The sequence below is a fragment of the Typopeltis vanoorti genome, chromosome 18 (genome assembly GCF_054136105.1).
Source record: "Typopeltis vanoorti isolate ZY-2024b chromosome 18, IOZ_Tvanoo_1.0, whole genome shotgun sequence".
Taxonomy (NCBI): Eukaryota; Metazoa; Arthropoda; class Arachnida; order Uropygi; family Thelyphonidae; genus Typopeltis; species Typopeltis vanoorti.
This window is the reverse complement of record NC_143566.1, coordinates 72,648,313-72,672,711: the sequence shown is the minus strand read 5'-3', so window position 1 is coordinate 72,672,711 and position 24,399 is coordinate 72,648,313. Positions and strand designations below refer to the sequence as shown.

General features: G+C 35.6%; 1 long non-coding RNA gene across 1 annotated transcript; it reads left to right on the top strand.

Annotated features, from left to right (window-relative positions):
- The first annotated feature begins 3,823 nt into the window (after positions 1-3,823).
- On the top strand, positions 3,824-7,762 carry LOC150096797 (uncharacterized). Its single transcript, XR_016549790.1, has 2 exons — positions 3,824-4,008; positions 7,506-7,762. It is a non-coding gene; the product is annotated as an uncharacterized LOC150096797 (long non-coding RNA).
- The last annotated feature ends 16,637 nt before the right edge of the window (positions 7,763-24,399 follow it).

The window sequence follows — 24,399 nt, the reverse complement described above, 5'->3', positions numbered from 1 at the left end:
GAGAGGTGTCAATGGGATTGAGATCAGGATTTTGTGGAGACCTGTGAAATATGGTGACGTTAATGTCCACAAACTACGCCGTTGCAATAATAGCAGTCTTATGACACGGTGCATCGTCTTGCGGAAAGAGACATTGGTCAGTTCCGCATTGCCCAGAATGCTCAGATACCTCTAGGAGTTCGATGGTCGTGGCATCACAAATAGAGGCGAGGCAAAACCAAGGAAAACAGGACCATACCCTCACATCAGCACATCCTAATTTCATAGTTCGGGTTACACACTCTGATAAGAGACGTTCACCAGGCATCCGCTACACCCTGACCCATCTATCTGCTCTGTAGAGGGATATAACATGATTTGTTACTCCACAACATACCTTTCAAGGCTCTCCACTTCCAACTGTACACGTTCTTTGCCAGTGAAGACAGACAAAGCTGCGAGTTGGTTCTGGTCATGTACGACTTGCATATTGCTGACCAACCATGGAAACGCATGTTGTAAGCCTCCATTCTGAATATTTATGCAGAGTCAGGTTCCCGTCGATGTCCGGAAACAACGTATTCAATGTATCGCCAACGAGTGGCGGATTTTACATATTATTATTTGTAACACTTTACAGTCAGGTTCGATGAGTGTGCGATTCATCCTCTGAAGGCAGGACTTGCAGGTGACTCCATAAGCTATGATCCAAGTATGGTATTCATGATTATTGACCTCGAGTGGTCGAATATTTCAACAATTTGCCGAACAAATAAGCCTGCAATATGGCATTTTATCAGAACACCTGGAGATTTCGTCAGGCAGCCATTTTACTTGAACATAATAGCACTGGAAGCATCATATTCTTGCCCATGGGAAGTGCCGTTTGGATCCTTTCCAAGCAGTGTGTAATGGAATATTAACTTATTTTGGTTATCGTTAGTACCGTTTATTTCCAAAATATTGTTCTCGTCCTGATACTGAATCTAGCCTGAACATGATATTTATTAGTGACATCTGTTGACTCATCAACCTGGATTTAGTTAAAAGATGAATTTCATGAATTATTTTGATATATGAGTTATTTATGGGACATTTGCGTCTCATTTATATATATATATATATATATATATATATATATATATATATATATATACAGTATATATATATATATATATATATATATGAAAAAGCTTTAATATATATATATACAGGGTGTTCGGGATAAATTTGACATATTTATAATTAATTATATTTTTCCGTAAGTTACATGTATTAACACACACTTCTCTTCATTTAAAAGTTTGGACCCTTCTTCATTCATATACAAGATGTCAGAAAGGATGGATAGCTGGAACCCACCTGAATCATGGAAGAGAATAACTTGTATCATGATGATTCGTGCCCGCCATCAAAATAAGGATATTACGACTGCTGCCCAATGCTCCCTGAATACAGTAAAAACAATCAGGCATGAATTAGAGACTTGCAATGGTGACTACGAGGATGTAGCAAGAAGAAAGATCCCTAGCAGACGATCTGATTGCGTTCGTACAGCAGAATTCCTCGCAAATCTGCAGGAACAGGTGTTGAAGAACCCTGGCATTGGAATTCGGGCTTTGTTCGTGGAGTTGCTAACTGTAGTCAAGCCCTGGATAACAAGGGTAGCCAATGGTAGGCCGTATGTATGGCAGCAGGATTCGGCCCCTTGCCACACCTCTGGGAAAAGTCAAAAATGGTTGTCTGAAAATTTCTACGACTTCACCAGTCCAAATGTTTGGCCTCCAAACTCCCCAGACCTTAACCCCATGGATTATTTTGTATGGGGCGCAGTTGAAAAAGACACCAATCGCACTTCCAGTAATACAAAAGCCGAGTTAATGGATAAAATTAAAACAGTTTTTGCGGCCCTTCCCAGGGAGACTGTAGCATCAGCTTGTTCGAGGTTCCGAAGCAGAATTGAAGCTGTGATCGATGCTAATGGTGGTTATTTTGAGTAAATCTTGTTGATAGTATTGTAATTAACTCTGCCTGTAATGTTTTTTTGTCAATTCATTAAATTTAATGGATACAAAGAAGATTTTCTTTTTCCTTACGAAACTGTCAAATTTATCCCGAACACCCTGTATATACATATACAGAGAGAGAGAGAGAGAGAGAGAGAGAGAGAGAGAGAGCCTGTGTAGCTCAGTGGATGTGGCGTTTGCATACCACGGCGCTTGGCCGCACGAAGGAGGACTTGGTTTCGAGTTTAGTCGGCGATAAAAGAAAATTTTTCTAAGCCTCTTTTCGACCGGTTCCCGAGTTAGTCGATCTCTGGCACGGGCAAGCGGGGTTTTCCTCCCGGAAACTCGGAATTTTCGTCCCGTAAACTCAAGAAAATCGACCGTAGAACCCACATTATTTCAGACATTAAATATATTGGGTTAGGGTCAGGGACCACGAGATGGCGGCACATTTGAGCCGTCTCTCTTCACTGTGTACCGCTTAATTAGTGATAGCCTTGGGCCATCTATCTATGATTGGTACCAGTGGAGATTGAACTGCCCACTCAGTCTATATATATATATATATATATATATATATATCAGCTAAATCAGCTAACGCCTTTTTATATATATATTTCATATATATATATATATATATGAAAAAGCTTTAATGACTGTAAAAATGAATTCTGAAAAAAAAAATATATATATAGATAGATAATATTCATCAAAGCTTGATTTGCTTCCTCAGTCTTAAGAAAAGGCTGGGTATTCCACTAGTTCGAGCCCTACCCAAGGGTCTATGAGTTGTGGAAATACTTTCTGAAAATGAAAACTGCCGAACAAAGCGGCCTTTTGCAGCTTCCCAATTTTTAATCCATCTAACTGGAATGCTTCTTGATGTTTTTTCAATGTTTTAGAGATGGCGCCTAAAACACCAATTATTATGGGAACAACTTTTGTGTTCTTTTGCCAGATTCGTTCAACTTCGACTAGAAAATCGCGATACTTTTTAATTTTTTCAGTTTCCTTGTCCTCAATCTGACTGTCTCCTGGTACTGATATTTGGATAAACTTAACACCCTCGCGTTATCTCTTTTTTCAACCATTGTTATAGCGGGTGTATTACAACAAACATAGTATATATATATATATATATATATATACTATGTTTGTTTTGCATGATCACTAGTTTAAGTTTGTTATTGAACATATAATGACGATTTTGTCTTTTAGAATTTCTCTTCTTAAAATCATTTAAGGTTAAAATTCTGAAATATGTTAAATTCACCTAAGATATAATTCTGGCTAAATAACTGAAACAAACAAACAAACAAACAAAAAAAGATTCACTGATCAGGAAATATTACTTCCTTGCCATACAGTTGTTTTTCCTAGTGGGAAATAGTTTATTATAAGGTGTATTTTACTTTGATAAAGCTAACGGTTTAAAAGATAGTTTTTCAATATATAATAGTTTACTGAATTTAATTGTTTACGAGTTAAATGCCGCTTGCGTGAACTTCAAGACATGTTTATTTGGTTTAGCACCGAATTCTCCATGCATTTACATCTTTTTGGCTACTGCGTACTTCATATTACATTAATTGCAGTTCATCAAGATCAAATCATCGTTAGATAATATTGTGGAAAAAACAGAAAACGAAGTCCGTGTTACTGTTTTACCACTAGGTGGCATTAAATCATTCATCGAAGAAAACAATGAAAGAATGATGTACTCACTCTTTCATTGTTTTGTTCCATGAGGTCTAATCGAACTATTAATATAGGTCTCGTGTTCGTATTCTGAACACGTTCTCAATAATGTATTTAAACTCTTGGGAAAATACGATAATCAGTAATTTCAGGAGATCTAATGCTATCTAGTTATTTCAAGAGGCCCCTTTTTTCTTTATTCTGCTTTGCTTCTTAGGAGTCGTTTCTTCTATCATTACAATGCCAATGAGCCATTACGACGTCGGCAAGATGCTGACTTTTCTGATGGTTTCTGTAGGACTGATGGTTGCCACTGGAACGTCAGGTAAATCGGTTAAAACAGACAGGTGTTAGAAGCAGTAAAATAGGCTATTTATTTCAGTATTTTTCCTTGCACAAACTAGTGAGGCAGGAAAAATAGAGAAATATTTAGATTTCACTTTTGTTAACAAATGGAAGCAAGATCTGTTTGTAAAGAAAAGTGATATTTTATTAACGATTGTAGGTTACTTTGTATAACGAAATGTGGCTGTAGTTATGTTGAGACAAGTGGATTTCCAATATAATATTATTAAGAGTCCATGTATTAAAATATTGAGTAAATTATTTTATCTAAAGCTCTGAAGATATTCAGATACACTTTCGTTTGAATATTGAATATAATATTGTAGTAATACGATTATAAGATTTTCCTTGAATAAGGCAAGAAATTTAAGCGAATTTGAGCTGTATTTTGAGATTTCATGTTTTTGACAACAGAGAATAAAATTAGCACAAATGCAAACAGATCATCATTCAGAATGATATTAAAGGTTATTAATACTTTATAAATTATTCATCCTTATATGATGCAACGACAATGGAATTAGAATGTTTTACTGATTCTCTAAAATATGAAAGAGAATGATATTATATTAAGGCTACGGCAACCTTATTTGAATTCTTTGGCTAGAAAACTATCTGTAATCTGTAAAATCTAAATAATAAGAATAACTTAATGCAAATATGACTTTCTTCTATTCTTCTCAATAAGGTTTCAAAACAGAATGAGTTTTGTTATAATGCCTTTACATACAAACAGAATGTATTGTTATGAAAAATAAACATTACTTTTCATCAAGTTAGTGGGTGACTGACTTTGTTTTATATTTTGACGCATTTCTTTAAAGTCTGGCTTGAGAGATGAATTGGATTCGCAAATCTCTTCAGCATCGAATCTCATGGGGATATTATGTTTTGGTTGAAGCATATGAAGAAAATCCACCTCACAAGGATAAGTAGTTGGGAAAGCGAGGATTATTCTAATAGCCTTTCCAAATAATTCAGGATATTGTTCTTTGATGGCGCACCAAAATTCGGGAAGTGGTAGTTTCTAAAAATCCCGTTGCAAGGTGGAGTCTGAAACCATATCATGGAGCTTTACATAATCTCTTGCATTAAAATTTATTGGTCTATCTTGCACTTCGAATGGATCTTTTACCTATGTAATAGTTATGATTTTGTAATCTCATTTAGTGATGTAATCATGCAGATCTTCCGAATACTGAAAAATGGAAAAATGTTTCCATTTTTCAGTATACAAAGAATCGATTTCGGTAAACCTTGAAGTATTGGAAAGTCTTCAAGTTTGCGACTATGGATACAACTTTTCCAAAATTTTAATTTACGCTTGAAAGCTCGAAATTTACCATTGACAACAAATACATTCAGTTGCTTTCCTAGAAATAACAGATTCGCTTCGTTCAATTCCGAGAAAATGTCTGTCAAATATTCTAGTCTGAATATCTATATTCTGTCTGTCAGTCTCTCCAAGTCAAAATTGTGTAAAAACGTAGCTAATTCAGTACGTAATTCAAACAATCGAACTTGTGCTTTTCCTCTGGACAACCATCTTACTCCGGTATGCACTGGCAGGCTTTATGAGTACTTCCCGTTTCGTCACGCATAACATTAAAATAGTGTGTATTTAGGGGTCGAGTATTAATAAAACAATAACGATTTTTGCTGCTTCATCAAGGACATTCTTAAATGTTAACTGGCATTTTTAGTGAGAGGGAGTGACTAAAAAATACAACGACTACTAGTTAGCCTTGTTATAACTTCCTAAATTCGAGCAATGGCGTCAGCAGTTTTAATTAACATCATAGCGCCTCCGTAGCGCAATTGAAAGAACGACGGTACATTGCGCCCTTCGATTGGAATAGGCCTAAGTTCGATTCTCGTCGCGACGGAAGGAATCTTTATCTGGACGATTTCAATCGAATGCGAGTTAGCCGATCTCATACGGAGGTAGCAGGGTTTTTTCTCGCGGAAACTCGGGTTTTTCATTCCGCATACAGACAAATCGGCCCTTCAGAACACACGCAATTTACAGACAAAAAATACTAGTTGTGGTGGTGTTGGAGGTGGGCGGTAGATGGCGTTGATGGAGATGATTCGTAGTAGTTGAGACAGTTGTAGGTGTCCTCCCGCGATGAGTCTTCGGACTCCTTGGAGGTGTCACGAATAATAATAATAATAATAATAGTTTTTTCACCATCGTTGCAAATGTTAGCAAAATGTTTCCAAGATAAACCGCGAGATTCAAAAAAATATTCAGGATAGTGACGCAGCAACTTCACTGGTAAGTAATGCGTTCGATAAAGTTGTTTCATACGACACAATGAGGTGAATTATTAACAAGAATAAAGCCAAAAGAAAGATAACTTTCCTCATATCTTCTTACAATTGTTCCCAGATTCCGTGGAGTAGATTTCTCCTTTTCTTAAGTCATAGGGCTGCGTGATATTTTAGTTATATCTCCTTCAGCAATTTACAAGTCGATGGGGCTAATGGCGTTTCAAAAAGGGAGAATTCTAATCACAATTTTTAAGCGCACAATCCACCTTTAAATAAAATAATATTTTTATATAATATAAAATACTACGAAATTCACAAATAATTAATTTTACAAAATATTGTAAAAAAATTAAATTTATTTATAAGAAAACATTCCCTCAAAGAAGAGGAAAAATTGTACTCCTTGATGATTTTGCGCAGACGCTGACATTTCAAATTATAATCATGACTCACAATCTCAACGTTAAGTGGAAAGTAAGTGCTTGCTACTAACTCCAACTCCTATAATAAAGGACTCTTAGTACCTTCATAGACAGCATTCTGCGACTATGTAGTAAAAGCACAATGCGCTTCTACACTGATGTCGTGTCTATGAGGGCTCAGTCTTTTGACCGTGGTTCGTAGAACTCAAAAAAGTTTATGAAATTTTTCCAAAGAACATATAGGAATCGGCTGAATCCCATTTCTGGGAATAATGAATATAGCTAGTAAAAGCATATTAGAATTACTCAGTTAATCTCTAGAAATGCACATACTTGTATATATAACCGTAAATGAAAAATCTAGTAAACAAAATAGACAATAAGCACCTTCTACTACACGTCACAGCGAATATGTAACCTTTCAAAGAAATCCGAGGAGCAGCTATCAGGGACCCGTGGGTCCACAGATTACATTTTGAGAAACGTTGTTCTAAAAAAACAACGCCTTAAAATTCTTTGTGTAAGTTAATGTCACTGTTTTGAAAACAAGTTTTTTGTTGTGATTTACTGTTATGTTAGAACATATAACTTGAACCAATCTCGCGCCACTTGCCAGGTTATGATCGAGTTCTCTTATTATTATTTTTGTTGTTCTGCAATATAACGATATTATGCAGTTTATTTTTGTAATTTGATTAATTTCTAATTCCATATTTCCTACATAACAGCGTTATATTATTTATGTGATATATCCAATAATTCAGTGCTTTTTTAATTTTAGATCCATCTAAACGCTGCTGTGTTTATGTCTGCGGAGAAGAGTGTAACAGTTTATTTTATAACAGAACAAAAGTTCCCAATGAGCTTTGTCACAATTGTGTAAAACCCTTTGTCTGCTACGATGTATCGCGTTTCAATCCTTGTCGGGAAAACTAAAAATTGAAAGATATATTTTTTACTCACTAAGATATATTAAAATAATTAATAAAGTGAGGAATTTCATATACTGAAAGGTTTTAATAAATACTTCATTTCGTGCGTTGTGTCTGCGTTTGAATAACATTTATATAATTTACAACATATATGTATATATATATATATATATTCAGACAGTGACACATCTTGTTAGGGTTAGGTGCCAAGAGATGGCAGCACTTGTTTGCCAGCCTCTTCATCGGTGGCTGCTATAATTAGTGATAGACATGGGCCAGCTCTCTCTGATTGGCTACCGGTGGAGATTGAACTGCCCACTCAGTCTCCAAAAGCAAGATAGGGTATAAAGGCCTCGCCTACTCCCTATTAGGGGAATAAAAGGCGTTTAGTTGATTGATAATTGATATATATATATATATATATATATAAAATAAAGAAGAGAAATAAGGTTTTAATCTAAAAAAAGTTATTTGTAATATTTTTTAAATAAAATATCTTTCTTTCTTCAAATGGTTGTAATTTTTAACTTGTGAAATTTATTATTTCACAAGTTTAAAATAAGTCTTAATAATTGATCCCATAATCAATAATAATTATCATTGATCAATAAAGAATGAGAATCTATAGAAAAAGTAAAACATTTCATCTACCTTGGCACAAATTTTAGTGAATATGGTAAATTAAATATGGAAATAGACAATAGAATTAAATTAACTGCATACATGACAGTGTTCAAACCGATTTTAACTTATGGATCTGAGAGTTTGGTTAGAAATAAAACACTTCACCAAAGCCTAGAGATCACATGTTATGAGAGTCCTGAGAAAGATTAGAGGCGTGAACAGATGGCATCAGCGGCAATATCGTATTGAAAACGAGGATATTAGGACAGAACATGACATTATCAGCTGGGGGGGGGGGTGGGGGGGGGGGGGGGTGGGGGGGGGGGGGGGTGGGGGGGGGGGGGGGTGGGGGGGGGGGGGGGTGGGGGGGGGGGGGGGTGGGGGGGGGGGGGGGTGGGGGGGGGGGGGGGTGGGGGGGGGGGGGGGTGGGGGGGGGGGGGGGTGGGGGGGGGGGGGGGTGGGGGGGGGGGGGGGTGGGGGGGGGGGGGGGTGGGGGGGGGGGGGGGTGGGGGGGGGGGGGGGTGGGGGGGGGGGGGGGTGGGGGGGGGGGGGGGTGGGGGGGGGGGGGGGTGGGGGGGGGGGGGGGTGGGGGGGGGGGGGGGTGGGGGGGGGGGGGGGTGGGGGGGGGGGGGGGTGGGGGGGGGGGGGGGTGGGGGGGGGGGGGGGTGGGGGGGGGGGGGGGTGGGGGGGGGGGGGGGTGGGGGGGGGGGGGGGTGGGGGGGGGGGGGGGTGGGGGGGGGGGGGGGTGGGGGGGGGGGGGGGTGGGGGGGGGGGGGGGTGGGGGGGAGACACTCTAAAGCTATACAATTATAAAGTTATGATATTCGACTGTAAATTACAGTTATTATGAACTTGTGCTATAGTCCGTGTTAAAGTTCTATTGTTGTATACTTGTGCGTGTGTGTGGAACCACGCGATCTCCAGTACCTAATAGTAGAGCTGAAAGAGTCAGGCAAATTATAGCTGAGATTGTTGTTCATATGAAGAGGGTCCAAGGTGATTTCTTTTGACTCTACAATGCGGCTAGTAGTAGGGGTGGCACTAGTGACAAGATCAAGATCAAGATAAGATAAGGAAAGTGGGCGTGGCTTCCTGACGTCATTGTGTGCATGGCTTCATGGGTGTGTAAGGTTTGGAATTTCCGTGTGGGCAAGTGTGTCACTGGCTTCTGTTGTTGTGTTTTGGTTCGCGTATGGGATTATGGGTGATGGTAGAGATAAGGATTCGTGTTGTGATTGGTGGTGCAGTTCTGACAAGATGAAGATCAAGATAAGATAAGGAATGGTGAGGTGGGTGTGTGTTGTTTTCAGATGTAGATAAGTGACGTCATTTTTTATTTGTAAATAAATGTCGTCATTTGTTATTTGTAAATAAGTGACGTTGTTGTTTTGAATGGAAAAGGGAGATATATTAGAGATAAGGATTCGTGTTGTGATTGGTGGTGCACTAGTGACAAGATCAAGATCAAGATAAGATAAGGAATCGTGACGTGATTGGTTGATGACGTCATTGTGTGCATGGCTTCATGGGTGTGTAAGGTTTGGAATTTCCGTGTGGGCAAGTGTGTCACTGGCTTCTGTTGTTGTGTTTTGGTTCGCGTATGGGATTATGGGTGATGGTAGAGATAAGGATTCGTGTTGTGATTGGTGGTGCACTAGTGACAAGATGAAGATCAAGATAAGATAAGGATTCGTGTTGTGGGTGTGTGTTGTTTTCAGAAGTAGATACGTGACGTCATTTGTTATTTGTAAATAAATGTCGTCATTTGTTATTTGTAAATAAGTGACGTTGTTGTTTTGAATGGAAAAGGGAGATATATTAGAGATAAGGATTCGTGTTGTGATTGGTGGTGCACTAGTGACAAGATGAAGATCAAGATAAGATAAGGAATCGTGACGTGAATGTTTGTTGTTATGAGATGTAGATAAGTGACGTCATTTGTTAGTTGTAAATAAGTGACGTTATTGTTTTGAATGGAAAGGGAAATATTAGTGTATAAGTAATCGTGTTGTCATTGGTGGACACTTCTGACCAGATCAAGATCAAGATAAGATAAGGAATCGTGACGCGAATGTTTGTTGTTATTGAGTTTGGAATGATAATTTAATTTAACTATATTCTATGTCACTCAAACATACAGTTTTTTTTTCTTCTATAGATGGTTGTACTAATTTTCCAATACATTTTGGGCATTTCTTTCCTGTTAAAGTGTGGGAATTCTTAGAGAAAGTCGTGATGGCTCTCGTGTTTCGAGTTTTTCTGAATAATTAATTATATACTTAAAAAACCTGTCCTTAAACACACATACACACACACACACACACATATACATATTAGATATAAAAAATCGCTAATGTATCCATGTTGATACTCTAATATATACCCTATGATTATTCTTATGGAAAAAAAAACAAAAAAACTATTCAGTATTAGAATTACGCTTACCAAAAACATACGAGCAGTTGTTATGTTTAAGTTAAATGTGACACACATCTGTCATTGTCGTCTGTGGAAATTCTTAGAGTATGTCGTGATGGCGGGTGTGATTAGATTTTTATGAATAATTAATTATATATTGGTGTCACTCAAACATACGGTTTTTTTTTTTATTTTTTTTTTTATTTTTTTTTTTATTTTATATAGATGGTTGTACTAATTTTCCAATACATTTGGGGTATTTGTTTCCTGTTAAAGGGTGGGAATTCTTAGAGTAAGTCGTGATGGCTCTCGTGTTTCGAGCTTTTCTGAATAATTAATTATATACTTAAAGTACCTGTCCTTAAACACACACACACACACACACACTAGACATAAAAATTGCTAATGTGTCCATGTTGATACTCTAATATATACCCTATGATTATTCTTATGGGAAAAAAAAAAAAAAAAAAAAACTATTCAGTATTAGAATTACGCTTACCAAACAACATGCGATCAGTTATGTTTAAGTTAAAAAAGTACTTACAGCTTTCCAGATGACTCTTCGAAATTCGATTATTCCAAAATAGTTCAATTTTATATCCACAACACAACACAAACACAAAAACCACAAAGAATGAAATTTCTGTAAATACTGTAACCTGAACTAGTTACTTCGTCCTTTAGATTACGGAGCGTAGATGGTGAGGTTTCGTCATTGCCATATCCCCCAGCGAGCGCTTTTCTTCAAAGGGGATGACATGAGTCACAACCGTAAATTGTGAATTTATTTTCCAACACTGAATATTTCTCATTAAGTCTTTTACAGTATCAAGTTCATATTTTATTCATAATTCATCCGGATATTTTGATTTGTCTAAAAGTAAGATCTTAAAGTTCAATAAATAAATAAATAAATATTACTTTCCCACACTGTTAATTTTCATTAAGCTAGTTTGTAGATAACTGAGTGACTCATTTCCGGTCAGCCAGTCATCGTTCTTTTCATAGCCGTATATAGCGCTTACTTCAAAGGTAAAATATTTCCAGTGTAGTGTATTAGTCAAGCTTTCATGTGAGTAATGTTTACAATAGTGTTAGGTAGCAAAGATTTGTAAATGACCTCATGTGATCTTTGAGACCCAACTTGTTCGCATCCCTTCCTATCCTACACATATTGCACTCAAGCTTAATGTTGTGACTAAGAGTTTTCGAGGTGTTACTCTACTGATGGGTAGCAAAGGTTCGTAATTTGACCTTGTCTGATCTATGAGAACTAAATTATTCATTGTCACATGTTGTGATTATTGGTTTTCCATTGGTTCTGATTTTTTCCCACACTGTTAGTTTTCATTCATTAACTTTGTTTCTAGATAACGAACAAATAAGACTTTTACTTCAATGAATCAAAAAAAAAAAATTCTCTGGTTACTTTGTGGCATGAAATTTCACAAGGAAAAAAAAAAAAAAAAAAAAAAAATGTTATCTTCTTTCTTAAATTTGTATAACACATCTACGACACCCAATTTGTTCATTTAATTTACACATTTTATTGAATGAAATATTATTTACAATTGTATTTACTGAATCTAACAATACAGAAAATAAATAAATTGAAAAATACATCAAAGGTTCTTCCATGGTTGTGGAATTACCATCGTATGGTTTTGACAATGTGATTCTCATCTGAAAGTTAATTTTCATTTGGTGGTTGTTTGTTGGGAATTTATTACTGTAGTAGTAAAATTAAGGGTTGCATATTTATATTTTCGAATCCAATACGTATACTTCAGAGAATTATTAAAAGCACAGAATCTTTCGTTATGTTTCCAAAAGCATTTAAAAGTACACATTATGTTTTCACGTTTTGGGCATCCAATTTCATTTAAATCAAGAACAGGCCTCCCTATTAACTTCGTTAATGTTTTTGATTTTTCTCTTCCTTTGGCAAGTAATATATGATATTTGCATGTTGATTCTATCATCCAATCTCTTAGTTTGTCCAAAGCTAGTGAACCAATTTCCCACTTCAGCTGATGGTTATATTTTATTAACCAAGAATTCTGTTTTTTAACTCTTTCAGGTAATTCTTTCCAACTACAAGGTGATTTTGTCACTGCATATCTTACACTAAAACCATCAGAAATACAAATTTCTTTAGGAAATAAATTTGAACTGCTATTCAACAAAAATTGTACATCAATTATCCCAATGATAAGTGAAAATTCGTATTTTTCACCCACTGTCGATTTTTCATAATCGTTTTCCTTCATTCTTCTTCTTCGATTACTTCATATGGCACCACAAATAAATAGTTATTTATTATTATTTCACTGATTATTAGCTCTGATCGTATACTTTATGGTAACTTTCGTTTACAAAATTCTAAACAATTAGAACTTTTCACAAAGAAACTTTCAATGAATTTGTGGCTCACCCATTATTTTTGCATTACCAAACACAAATCACAAAACAGCAGCTGCAGTGGATGAACGATTACCTTAAGTCCAAACTTACTCGACTCTCTGGTATTTCCTTATAGTACTGTTTACACTTACCATCCCCTACCCTGACCGTTCCTTCAAAAATGAACCTTTGCGCAGATGACTCAACGACATGTTTTCACATGCTGTTGGATATACTGTTGGTGTGTTTTTATCTTACTTTGTGTAGGGAAAGGTAAAATTTTGTATATGTGTTATCTGTAGAGTACTAACATTTTCTCTATGCCAAACTTTAAAGAAGTGTTAAAGTCACGTTTTGTTGGTTTAATTAGATGCTTCTCTCTTTCTCTCTCTGTAAAATAACCAAATTCTAACAGTTCGGATTTTCGATTATGTGAACGATTTGTTTTCAGATAACTCAAATAATGTCAATAGATAGCATTAGACAATTTCTAAAATAATCAATACATGGATTTTCGTTTTCAACACTTTTTTTTTTCCCTGTCCTGGCATTAATTTCACAGTTGTGATTTTTTAAAATAATTAAACAGAATTGCATTAAGATATAAAGTTGTGGATTTAAATATCAAGATCTAATCAGAATAACTGAGTAAAAATTCACTGTTGAAAAACACAACAACAAAAACACATCTTTGTTCATTTAAGTTTACAAATGCACATTTTATTTTGCTGAAATACTATTTACAAGTATATTCACTGAGAAAAATTCGAAACATGTAATTACCTAAAATATTTCACAATATTTAGTTAGACTCTTAACATTTTCCAAAGAGTTCAATGAATAAAATTTTTGTTACTCACTGTTTCTTGGTTACATTACATCAAAATAGCTGGTCACGCAAAAGAATTTTTAAATCAGATACCATGGTAACCACACTTCCATACGTTTGATATTGTGTCAGTCTGGAAATGACACCATGCCTCGCTAAACATTCTGTGTATTCTTTTGTCAGCAAATATACACAAACAGTTTTTGTAAAATGTTCGTAAATGTCCCAAAATAAAGAATCTTTATCGAATTGGATAAAATCTTGAAAATCTAATTTTACCATTGATGAATTTAAATGTTGAGCGATAATTTTTCCCATTAATCTGACAGATGGTAATTCAGTTTCCAAAAATAGTAAATGATTATCAATGTCGTACATTTTTGTTGAAAATCTCTCAGCTTCTTCACAACTAATAGAAAAAACCTTACTTCCAGCAGCTCCTGTATCATCAAGTATTAGTTCCCCATCTTGGCATTTCAGAATATGACAATCACCGAGGTCCATTTCGTAGTCAACTCTTCTTTGCAAGTAGCCGAGGATATCAGACCACTTCCTGCGTAATTTTTCCCAAGTGGTCCGGGATAAATACATCACAATGTACGTGTCTTCTAAAATAATAATCGGTTTCCATCCTTTTAGAGCTAGGTGAAGAGTTTTGTCTCGTGCTATTTTCCTGAAGAAAGAAAATTTCAATGACTTTTGTGGCTCACCCATTATTTTACTTTACTTTACTTTCCTGGATACCAATCACCACAACACAATACGATAACTTCACAGGATGAACGAATTGTCGTAACTGCAAAGACACTTGACTCGTTTATTTTTCCTTATAGTACTGTTTACCTGACCCTTAACCCTGACCGTTCCTTCCAAAATGAAACTTTTGCGCAGATGATTCACTGACATGTTTCTACATGGTGTTGGATAAACCATGACGACAATGACGGATGTGTGTCACCCTGGGAAAATTCCAAGATATCTTATCTCAAAAACATCACCCACAATTCCATAGCCAAACAAAACATGACAACAATGTCGTTATGTGTTTGGATATTTCTGGGGAACATATGTCTCTCATACTGTGATATCACAGAGGGTGACAGATGTCTTCCCTGCAAAGCTCCCCCAACCTAACCCCATCACCCTAGTCTCACACCATCCCCTCTCCTCCAGAAGATGTCTGCTCAGCCTAGTTGAGATGAGTGAGCTCATCGTTTGCGGATATCTTTTAGTGATGTCACCTCCAATTGATACTGATAACTTTTTTGGGAAAAAAAAAATAAAAAAAAAAAAACGCGATTTTTTTTATTTTTTTTCCAAAAAAGTTTTCATAAAAAACGCGTTTTTTTCCTAAAAAGTTATCATAAAAAACCAGTTTTTTAAATTTTTTTTTTTTTCCCAAAAAAGTTATCAGTATCAATTGGAGGTGACATCACTAAAAGATATCCGCAAACGATGAGCTCACTCATCTCAACTAGGCTGAGCAGACATCTTCTGGAGGAGAGGGGATGGTGTGAGACTAGGGTGATGGGGTTAGGTTGGGGGAGCTTTGCAGGGAAGACATCTGTCACCCTCTGTGATATCACAGTATGAGAGACATATGTTCCCCAGAAATATCCAAACACATAACGACATTGTTGTCATGTTTTGTTTGGCTATGGAATTGTGGGTGATGTTTTTGAGATAAGATATCTTGGAATTTTCCCAGGGTGACACACATCCGTCATTGTCGTCATGGTTTATCCAACACCATGTAGAAACATGTCAGTGAATCATCTGCGCAAAAGTTTCATTTTGGAAGGAACGGTCAGGGTTAAGGGTCAGGTAAACAGTACTATAAGGAAAAATAAACGAGTCAAGTGTCTTTGCAGTTACGACAATTCGTTCATCCTGTGAAGTTATCGTATTGTGTTGTGGTGATTGGTATCCAGGAAAGTAAAGTAAAGTAAAATAATGGGTGAGCCACAAAAGTCATTGAAATTTTCTTTCTTCAGGAAAATAGCACGAGACAAAACTCTTCACCTAGCTCTAAAAGGATGGAAACCGATTATTATTTTAGAAGACACGTACATTGTGATGTATTTATCCCGGACCACTTGGGAAAAATTACGCAGGAAGTGGTCTGATATCCTCGGCTACTTGCAAAGAAGAGTTGACTACGAAATGGACCTCGGTGATTGTTATATTCTGAAATGCCAAGATGGGGAACTAATACTTGATGATACAGGAGCTGCTGGAAGTAAGGTTTTTTCTATTAGTTGTGAAGAAGCTGAGAGATTTTCAACAAAAATGTACGACATTGATAATCATTTACTATTTTTGGAAACTGAATTACCATCTGTCAGATTAATGGGAAAAATTATCGCTCAACATTTAAATTCATCAATGGTAAAATTAGATTTTCAAGATTTTATCCAATTCGATAAAGATTCTTTATTTTGGGACATTTACGAACATTTTACAAAAACTGTTTGTGTATATTTGCTGACAAAAGAATACACAGAATGTTTAGCGAGGCATGGTGTCATTTCCAGACTGACACAATATCAAACGTATGGAAGTGTGGTTACCATGGTATCTGATTTAAAAATTCTTTTGCGTGACCAGCTATTTTGATGTAATGTAACCAAGAAACAGTGAGTAACAAAAATTTTATTCATTGAACTCTTTGGAAAATGTTAAGAGTCTAACTAAATATTGTGAAATATTTTAGGTAATTACATGTTTCGAATTTTTCTCAGTGAATATACTTGTAAATAGTATTTCAGCAAAATAAAATGTGCATTTGTAAACTTAAATGAACAAAGATGTGTTTTTGTTGTTGTGTTTTTCAACAGTGAATTTTTACTCAGTTATTCTGATTAGATCTTGATATTTAAATCCACAACTTTATATCTTAATGCAATTCTGTTTAATTATTTTAAAAAATCACAACTGTGAAATTAATGCCAGGACAGGAAAAAAAAAAAGTGTTGAAAACGAAAATCCATGTATTGATTATTTTAGAAATTGTCTAATGCTATCTATTGACATTATTTGAGTTATCTGAAAACAAATCGTTCACATAATCGAAAATCCGAACTGTTAGAATTTGGTTATTTTACAGAGAGAGAAAGAGAGAAGCATCTAATTAAACCAACAAAACGTGACTTTAACACTTCTTTAAAGTTTGGCATAGAGAAAATGTTAGTACTCTACAGATAACACATATACAAAATTTTACCTTTCCCTACACAAAGTAAGATAAAAACACACCAACAGTATATCCAACAGCATGTGAAAACATGTCGTTGAGTCATCTGCGCAAAGGTTCATTTTTGAAGGAACGGTCAGGGTAGGGGATGGTAAGTGTAAACAGTACTATAAGGAAATACCAGAGAGTCGAGTGAGTTTGGACTTAAGGTAATCGTTCATCCACTGCAGCTGCTGTTTTGTGATTTGTGTTTGGTAATGCAAAAATAATGGGTGAGCCACAAATTCATTGAAAGTTTCTTTGTGAAAAGTTCTAATTGTTTAGAATTTTGTAAACGAAAGTTACCATAAAGTATACGATCAGAGCTAATAATCAGTGAAATAATAATAAATAACTATTTATTTGTGGTGCCATATGAAGTAATCGAAGAAGAAGAATGAAGGAAAACGATTATGAAAAATCGACAGTGGGTGAAAAATACGAATTTTCACTTATCATTGGGATAATTGATGTACAATTTTTGTTGAATAGCAGTTCAAATTTATTTCCTAAAGAAATTTGTATTTCTGATGGTTTTAGTGTAAGATATGCAGTGACAAAATCACCTTGTAGTTGGAAAGAATTACCTGAAAGAGTTAAAAAACAGAATTCTTGGTTAATAAAATATAACCATCAGCTGAAGTGGGAAATTGGTTCACTAGCTTTGGACAAACTAAGAGATTGGATGATAGAATCAACATGCAAATATCATATATTACTTGCCAAAGGAAGAGAAAAATCAAAAACATTAACGAAGTTAATAGGGAGGCCTGTTCTTGATTTAAATGAAATTGGATGCCCAAAACGTGAAAACATAATGTGTACTTTTAAATGCTTTTGGAAACATAACGAAAGATTCTGTGCTTTTAATAATTCTCTGAAGTATACGTATTGGATTCGAAAATATAAATATGCAACCCTTAATTTTACTACTACAGTAATAAATTCCCAACAAACAACCACCAAATGAAAATTAACTTTCAGATGAGAATCACATTGTCAAAACCATACGATGGTAATTCCACAACCATGGAAGAACCTTTGATGTATTTTTCAATTTATTTATTTTCTGTATTGTTAGATTCAGTAAATACAATTTGTAAATAATATTTCATTCAATAAAATGTGTAAATTAAATGAACAAATTGGGTGTCGTAGATGTGTTATACAAATTTAAGAAAGAAGATAACATTTTTTTTTTTTTTTTTTTTTCCTTGTGAAATTTCATGCCACAAAGTAACCAGAGAATTTTTTTTTTTTGATTCATTGAAGTAAAAGTCTTATTTGTTCGTTATCTAGAAACAAAGTTAATGAATGAAAACTAACAGTGTGGGAAAAATCAGAACCAATGGAAAACCAATAATCACAACATGTGACAATGAATAATTTAGTTCTCATCGATCAGACAAGGTCAAATTACGAACCTTTGCTACCCATCAGTAGAGTAACACCTCGAAAACTCTTAGTCACAACATTAAGCTTGAGTGCAATATGTGTAGGATAGGAAGTGATGCGAACAAGTTAGGTCTCAAAGATCACATGAGGTCATTTACAAATCTTTGCTACCTAACACTATTGTAAACATTACTCACATGAAAGCTTGACTAATACACTACACTGGAAATATTTTACCTTTGAAGTAAGCGCTATATACGGCTATGAAAAGAACGATGACTGGCTGACCGGAAATGAGTCACTCAGTTATCTACAAACTAGCTTAATGAAAATTAACAGTGTGGGAAAGTAATTCACACACAATTTATTTATTTTACTCAGTTATTCTGGTTATAATATGTAGTTAACTGAATTTTAAAATACAGAAAATAGCCATTCAATTTGAAAAAAAAAAAAATAATAATTTCACTTGTCAGAATTCCATACCTTAACAGCACTCGGAATTCGAAACAGGAAATTACACTTACCCTAAACAAAAAGGCGCATAGACTTTCCTACCATGCTTAGGAAACATAGCATGAGCAACTGTGGGAAGGAATTAAACAGAGAACGAACCATTCGGATAGTAATCTAAATTGGAAAATAAATTCACAATTTACGGTTGTGACTCATGTCATCCCCTTTGAAGAAAAGCGCTCGCTGGGGGATATTGCAATGACGAAACCTCACCATCTACACTCCGTAATCTAAAGGACGAAGTAACTAGTTCAGGTTACAGTATTTACAGAAATTTCATTCTTTGTGGTTTTTGTGTTTGTGTTGTGTTGTGGATATAAAATTGAACTATTTTGGAATAATCGAATTTCGAAGAGTCATCTGGAAAGCTGTAAGTACTTTTTTAACTTAAACATAACTGATCGCATGTTGTTTGGTAAGCGTAATTCTAATACTGAATAGTTTTTTTTTTTTTCCCATAAGAATAATCATAGGGTATATATTAGAGTATCAACATGGACACATTAGCAATTTTTATGTCTAGTGTGTGTGTGTGTGTGTTTAAGGACAGGTACTTTAAGTATATAATTAATTATTCAGAAAAGCTCGAAACACGAGAGCCATCACGACTTACTCTAAGAATTCCCACCCTTTAACAGGAAACAAATACCCCAAATGTATTGGAAAATTAGTACAACCATCTATATAAAATAAAATAAAAAAAAAATAAAAAAAAAACCGTATGTTTGAGTGACACCAGTATATAATTAATTATTCATAAAAATCTAATCACACCCGCCATCACGACATACTCTAAGAATTTCCACAGACGACAATGACAGATGTGTGTCACATTTAACTTAAACATAACAACTGCTCGTATGTTTTTGGTAAGCGTAATTCTAATACTGAATAGTTTTTTTTTTTTTTTTCCATAAGAATAATCATAGGGTATATATTAGAGTATCAACATGGATACATTAGCGATTTTTTATATCTAATATGTATATGTGTGTGTGTGTGTGTGTGTATGTGTGTTTAAGGACAGGTTTTTTAAGTATATAATTAATTATTCAGAAAAACTCGAAACACGAGAGCCATCACGACTTTCTCTAAGAATTCCCACACTTTAACAGGAAAGAAATGCCCAAAATGTATTGGAAAATTAGTACAACCATCTATAGAAGAAAAAAAAAACTGTATGTTTGAGTGACATAGAATATAGTTAAATTAAATTATCATTCCAAACTCAATAACAACAAACATTCGCGTCACGATTCCTTATCTTATCTTGATCTTGATCTGGTCAGAAGTGTCCACCAATGACAACACGATTACTTATCCACTAATATTTCCCTTTCCATTCAAAACAATAACGTCACTTATTTACAACTAACAAATGACGTCACTTATCTACATCTGAAAACAACACACACCCACGACACGATTCCTTATCTTATCTTGATCTTGATCTTGTCAGAAGTGTCCCACCAATCACGACACGATTTCTTATCCACTAATATCATCCTTTCCATTCAAAACAACAACGTCACTTATTTACAAATAACAAATGACGACATTTATTTACAAATAAAAAATGACGTCACTTATCTACATCTGAAAACAACACACACCCACCTCACCATTCCTTATCTTATCTTGATCTTCATCTGGTCAGAACTGCACCACCAATCACAACACGAATCCTTATCTCTACCATCACCCATAATCCCATACGCGAACCAAAACACAACAACAGAAGCCAGTGACACACTTGCCCACAGAAAAATTCCAAACATTACACACCCATGAAGCCATGCACACAATGACGTCATCAACCAATCACGTCACGATTCCTTATCTTATCTTGATGTTGATCTGGTCAGAAGTGACCCCCCTACTACTAGGGTCCAAGGTGATTTCTTTTGACTCTACAATGCGGCGTTCTACCTCATCATGGCAAATGTGTAGGTTTGAAGTTGTTGTCCAATTTACTTCATGTTGGCGGCTTTCGTTGTTCGTGTTTATTGAAAACTGGACATGGACTGACAGGGCAGTTGCTCTGGTTCTCTTGTAAGCATAGTCTCTCTGGTGCTCCTCTAGACGTAGGAAAATAGATTTCTCCGTTTGGCCATAGTAAGGTTTTCCGCACTCACATGTGACTTTGTATACACCTGGAAATTGTAGAGGGTTGTGAGATTGTTTATAGTTGTTGAAACTTGATCTTAGTTTTGGAAGAGTCGAGAAACACGTTTGTATGTTGAATTTCTTTAAGATTCTACTCAGTTTTTTGGATAGTGTGCACTGTTTGTTGATACTTTTTAAATAGTAGCCATTGCTTTTAAAGGTCCATTTAAGATTTGCAGTTCTTTTTTTAGTTCTTCTTCACCTGATAGTATAGCAACTTTTGTGCTGGATGGTGATGTGAGGACGCATGCAAATATATGTCCGTGTTAGACGCCTGAATCAATATCTTTTATTGATTCAGGCGTCTTGTGAGTTTAATATCAAGGAAATAGAGGGAACTATTTTCTTCAATCTCCATCGTCAATTTTATATCCTGATGGAAGTTATTTAAATGGTTGAGAAACCTGTGAAGATTCTCAATACCATGCTCCCATATGAGGAATATATCGTCCACATATCTAAGCCAAATTCTTGGTTTTAAACTAAAATAGGAGATTGCCTTTTGTTCAAAATCCTCGAAAAAAATGTTGGTTAATATAGGAGAGAGGGGGCTTCCCATAGCTAATACTTTGACCTGTTTATAAAGTTTACTTTCAAATTCAAAATAGCCAGAGTTTACACAGTGAGATAGTAGAGAGAACATTTTATTTGAAATCTTGTTCTTTAAAATATGGAGAACTTCTTGTGTCGGAATGTCGGTAAAGAGTGCTACCACGTCAAAGCTCACCAAGATGTCAGAAGATTTGAGTTTAAAATCCTTGATTTTAGAGATAAAATCTGTTGAGTTTTTAATATAAGAAGATGATTTTCCCGCATAAGCTTTTAACGATGACGCGAGATATTTAGATAATCTGTAGGTGGATGAGTCAATTGTGTCTACTATAGGTCTACGTGGATAGTTTTCTTTATGAACTTTATGGAGACCATAAAGCCTTGGAATCAGTGGGTGTAAAGAATGGATGGAAAGCCGTGTATTTCGTGGAATTTCTGTGGTCTTTTGTAGGAGATTATTGGTTCTATTGTTTCTGACTCTAACAATGTTAAGATTTTTTCTCGGTATCTGTTTTATCTAGAACTACAGTTGCATTCCCCTTATCAGCTTTTTAAGATGATGATGTTCTTGTTAATCCGTAGATTTTTAATTGCAACCCTCTCACCAGGGGATGTTTTGCGTTGTTGATTGCAAGAATTGCTTCTATGCAAAGTAAACTCGCGTCTGCGGTAGGAAGTAGCGAAGCTGCTTTCTCCATCTTAGTTAAACGTAGTTCTTTAGGAATGCATTTTGGTGCCAATACAAAATTTAGACCTTTTTCGAGAATTTTCTCTTCATCGGAATTTAGCGCGTAAGACGATTTGTTAATCACCAAATTTTTAAGTCTGTTATGACAATTATTTTGAGTAGACCTTTCTTGTCTTGACTTCAGTAAGTTGAACTTTCTGATTAGCTTGTGTTTGTTTAAGTTTTGATACCGTAATGCGCGGTGTGTACTTAATTCTTTAATGTAATTCCAAGAATCAAGGTCTAAGCAGGCTGCTAATTGGTTTTCTAATGATGTGTTTTCTGTGAAAAGGAAAGATAAATTGCGTTTTGTATCGCAAATCCTCTCCGTTAAAAGATCTAGTTTAGTTTTAGTGTAAATTCGGTGCGCTCTTTCTGTAGTAATGATTTCTTTAAATTGTAGGAACTTTGGAATAATTGAGGAAAACTTACATTTTTTCAAGATAAGTCTATTGATATTACTTCCAAGGCTGCTGAGTGTCTTCTGATATGCTTTCGTAAATGCACAATTACCCTCGTCAGAAGGGAAATGATGACTACTACTATTAACTCGGGGTTGGGATATGTTCATTTTTAATATAAACTGACTAAAAACCCGAGAATTATAACAAATTGAGATTTATTTGAAAACGCAACATGTTTTGTCGAGATTGACTTCATCAGGCGTTAAGAACATAGAAAATATTAAAAGACACTGAAATAAACATTGAGACACTCTAAAGCTATACAATAATAAAGTTATGATATTCGACTGTAATTTACAGTTATTATGAACTTGTGCTATAGTCCGTGTTAAAGTTCTATTGTTGTACACTTGTGCGTGTGTGGAACCACTCGATCTCCAGTATCTGATAGTAGAGCTGAAAGAGTCAGGCAAATTATAGCTGAGATTATTGTTCATATGAAGAGGGTCCAAGGTGATTTCTTTTGACTCTACAGTGCGGCGTTCTACCTTATCATGGCAGATGTGTAGGTTTGAAGTTGTCCAATTTACTTCATGTTGGCGGCTTTCGTTATTTGTGTTTATTGAAAACAGGACATGGCCTGATAGGGCAGTAGCCCTGGTTCTCTTGTAAGCAATGGCTCTCTGGTGTTCCTCGAGACGTAGGAGGATAGATTTCTCCGTTTGACCATAGTAAGGTTTTCCGCACTCACATGTGTTTTTGTATACACCTGGGAATTGTAGAAGGTTGTGAGTTTGTTTGTAATTGCTGAAACTTGATCTTATTTTTTGAAGAGTCGACAAGCACGTTTGTATGTTAAACTTCTTTAAGATTATACTCAGTTTTTGGATAGTGTACTGATATATGGCAAGGAGATATAACCTTTGGAGTCGTCGTGTGTCTCTACGTTGCTACGTTGATGGTAGAATAATTGTTTGTTGATACTTTTTAAAGAGTAGCCATTGCTTTTAAAGGTCCATTTAAGATTTGTAGTTCTTTTTTTAGTTCTTCTTCATCTGACAGTACAGATTTTGAACGAATTCTCTAGAGTTGATATAATACCCAACTTCTGCGCTGGATGGTGATGTGAGGACGCATGTAGATATCTGTCCATGTGTGTCGACTTTCTAAATATAGAGACTTCTGACTTAGGCGGTCTTGGTGAGTTTAACATCTAGGAAATAGAAGGAACTATCTTCTTCAATCTCCATGGTCTATTTGATATCTTGATGGAGGTTGTTTAAGTGGTTGAGAAACCTGTGAAGATTCACAATACCATGTTCCCATATTAGGAATATATCGTCCACATATCTAAGCCGAATTCTTGGTTTTAAACTAAAAGAGGATATTGTCCGTTTGTTCAAAATCCTCGAATAAATGTTGGCTAATATAGGAGAGAGGGGGCTTCCCATTGCTAATCCTTTGACCTGTTTAT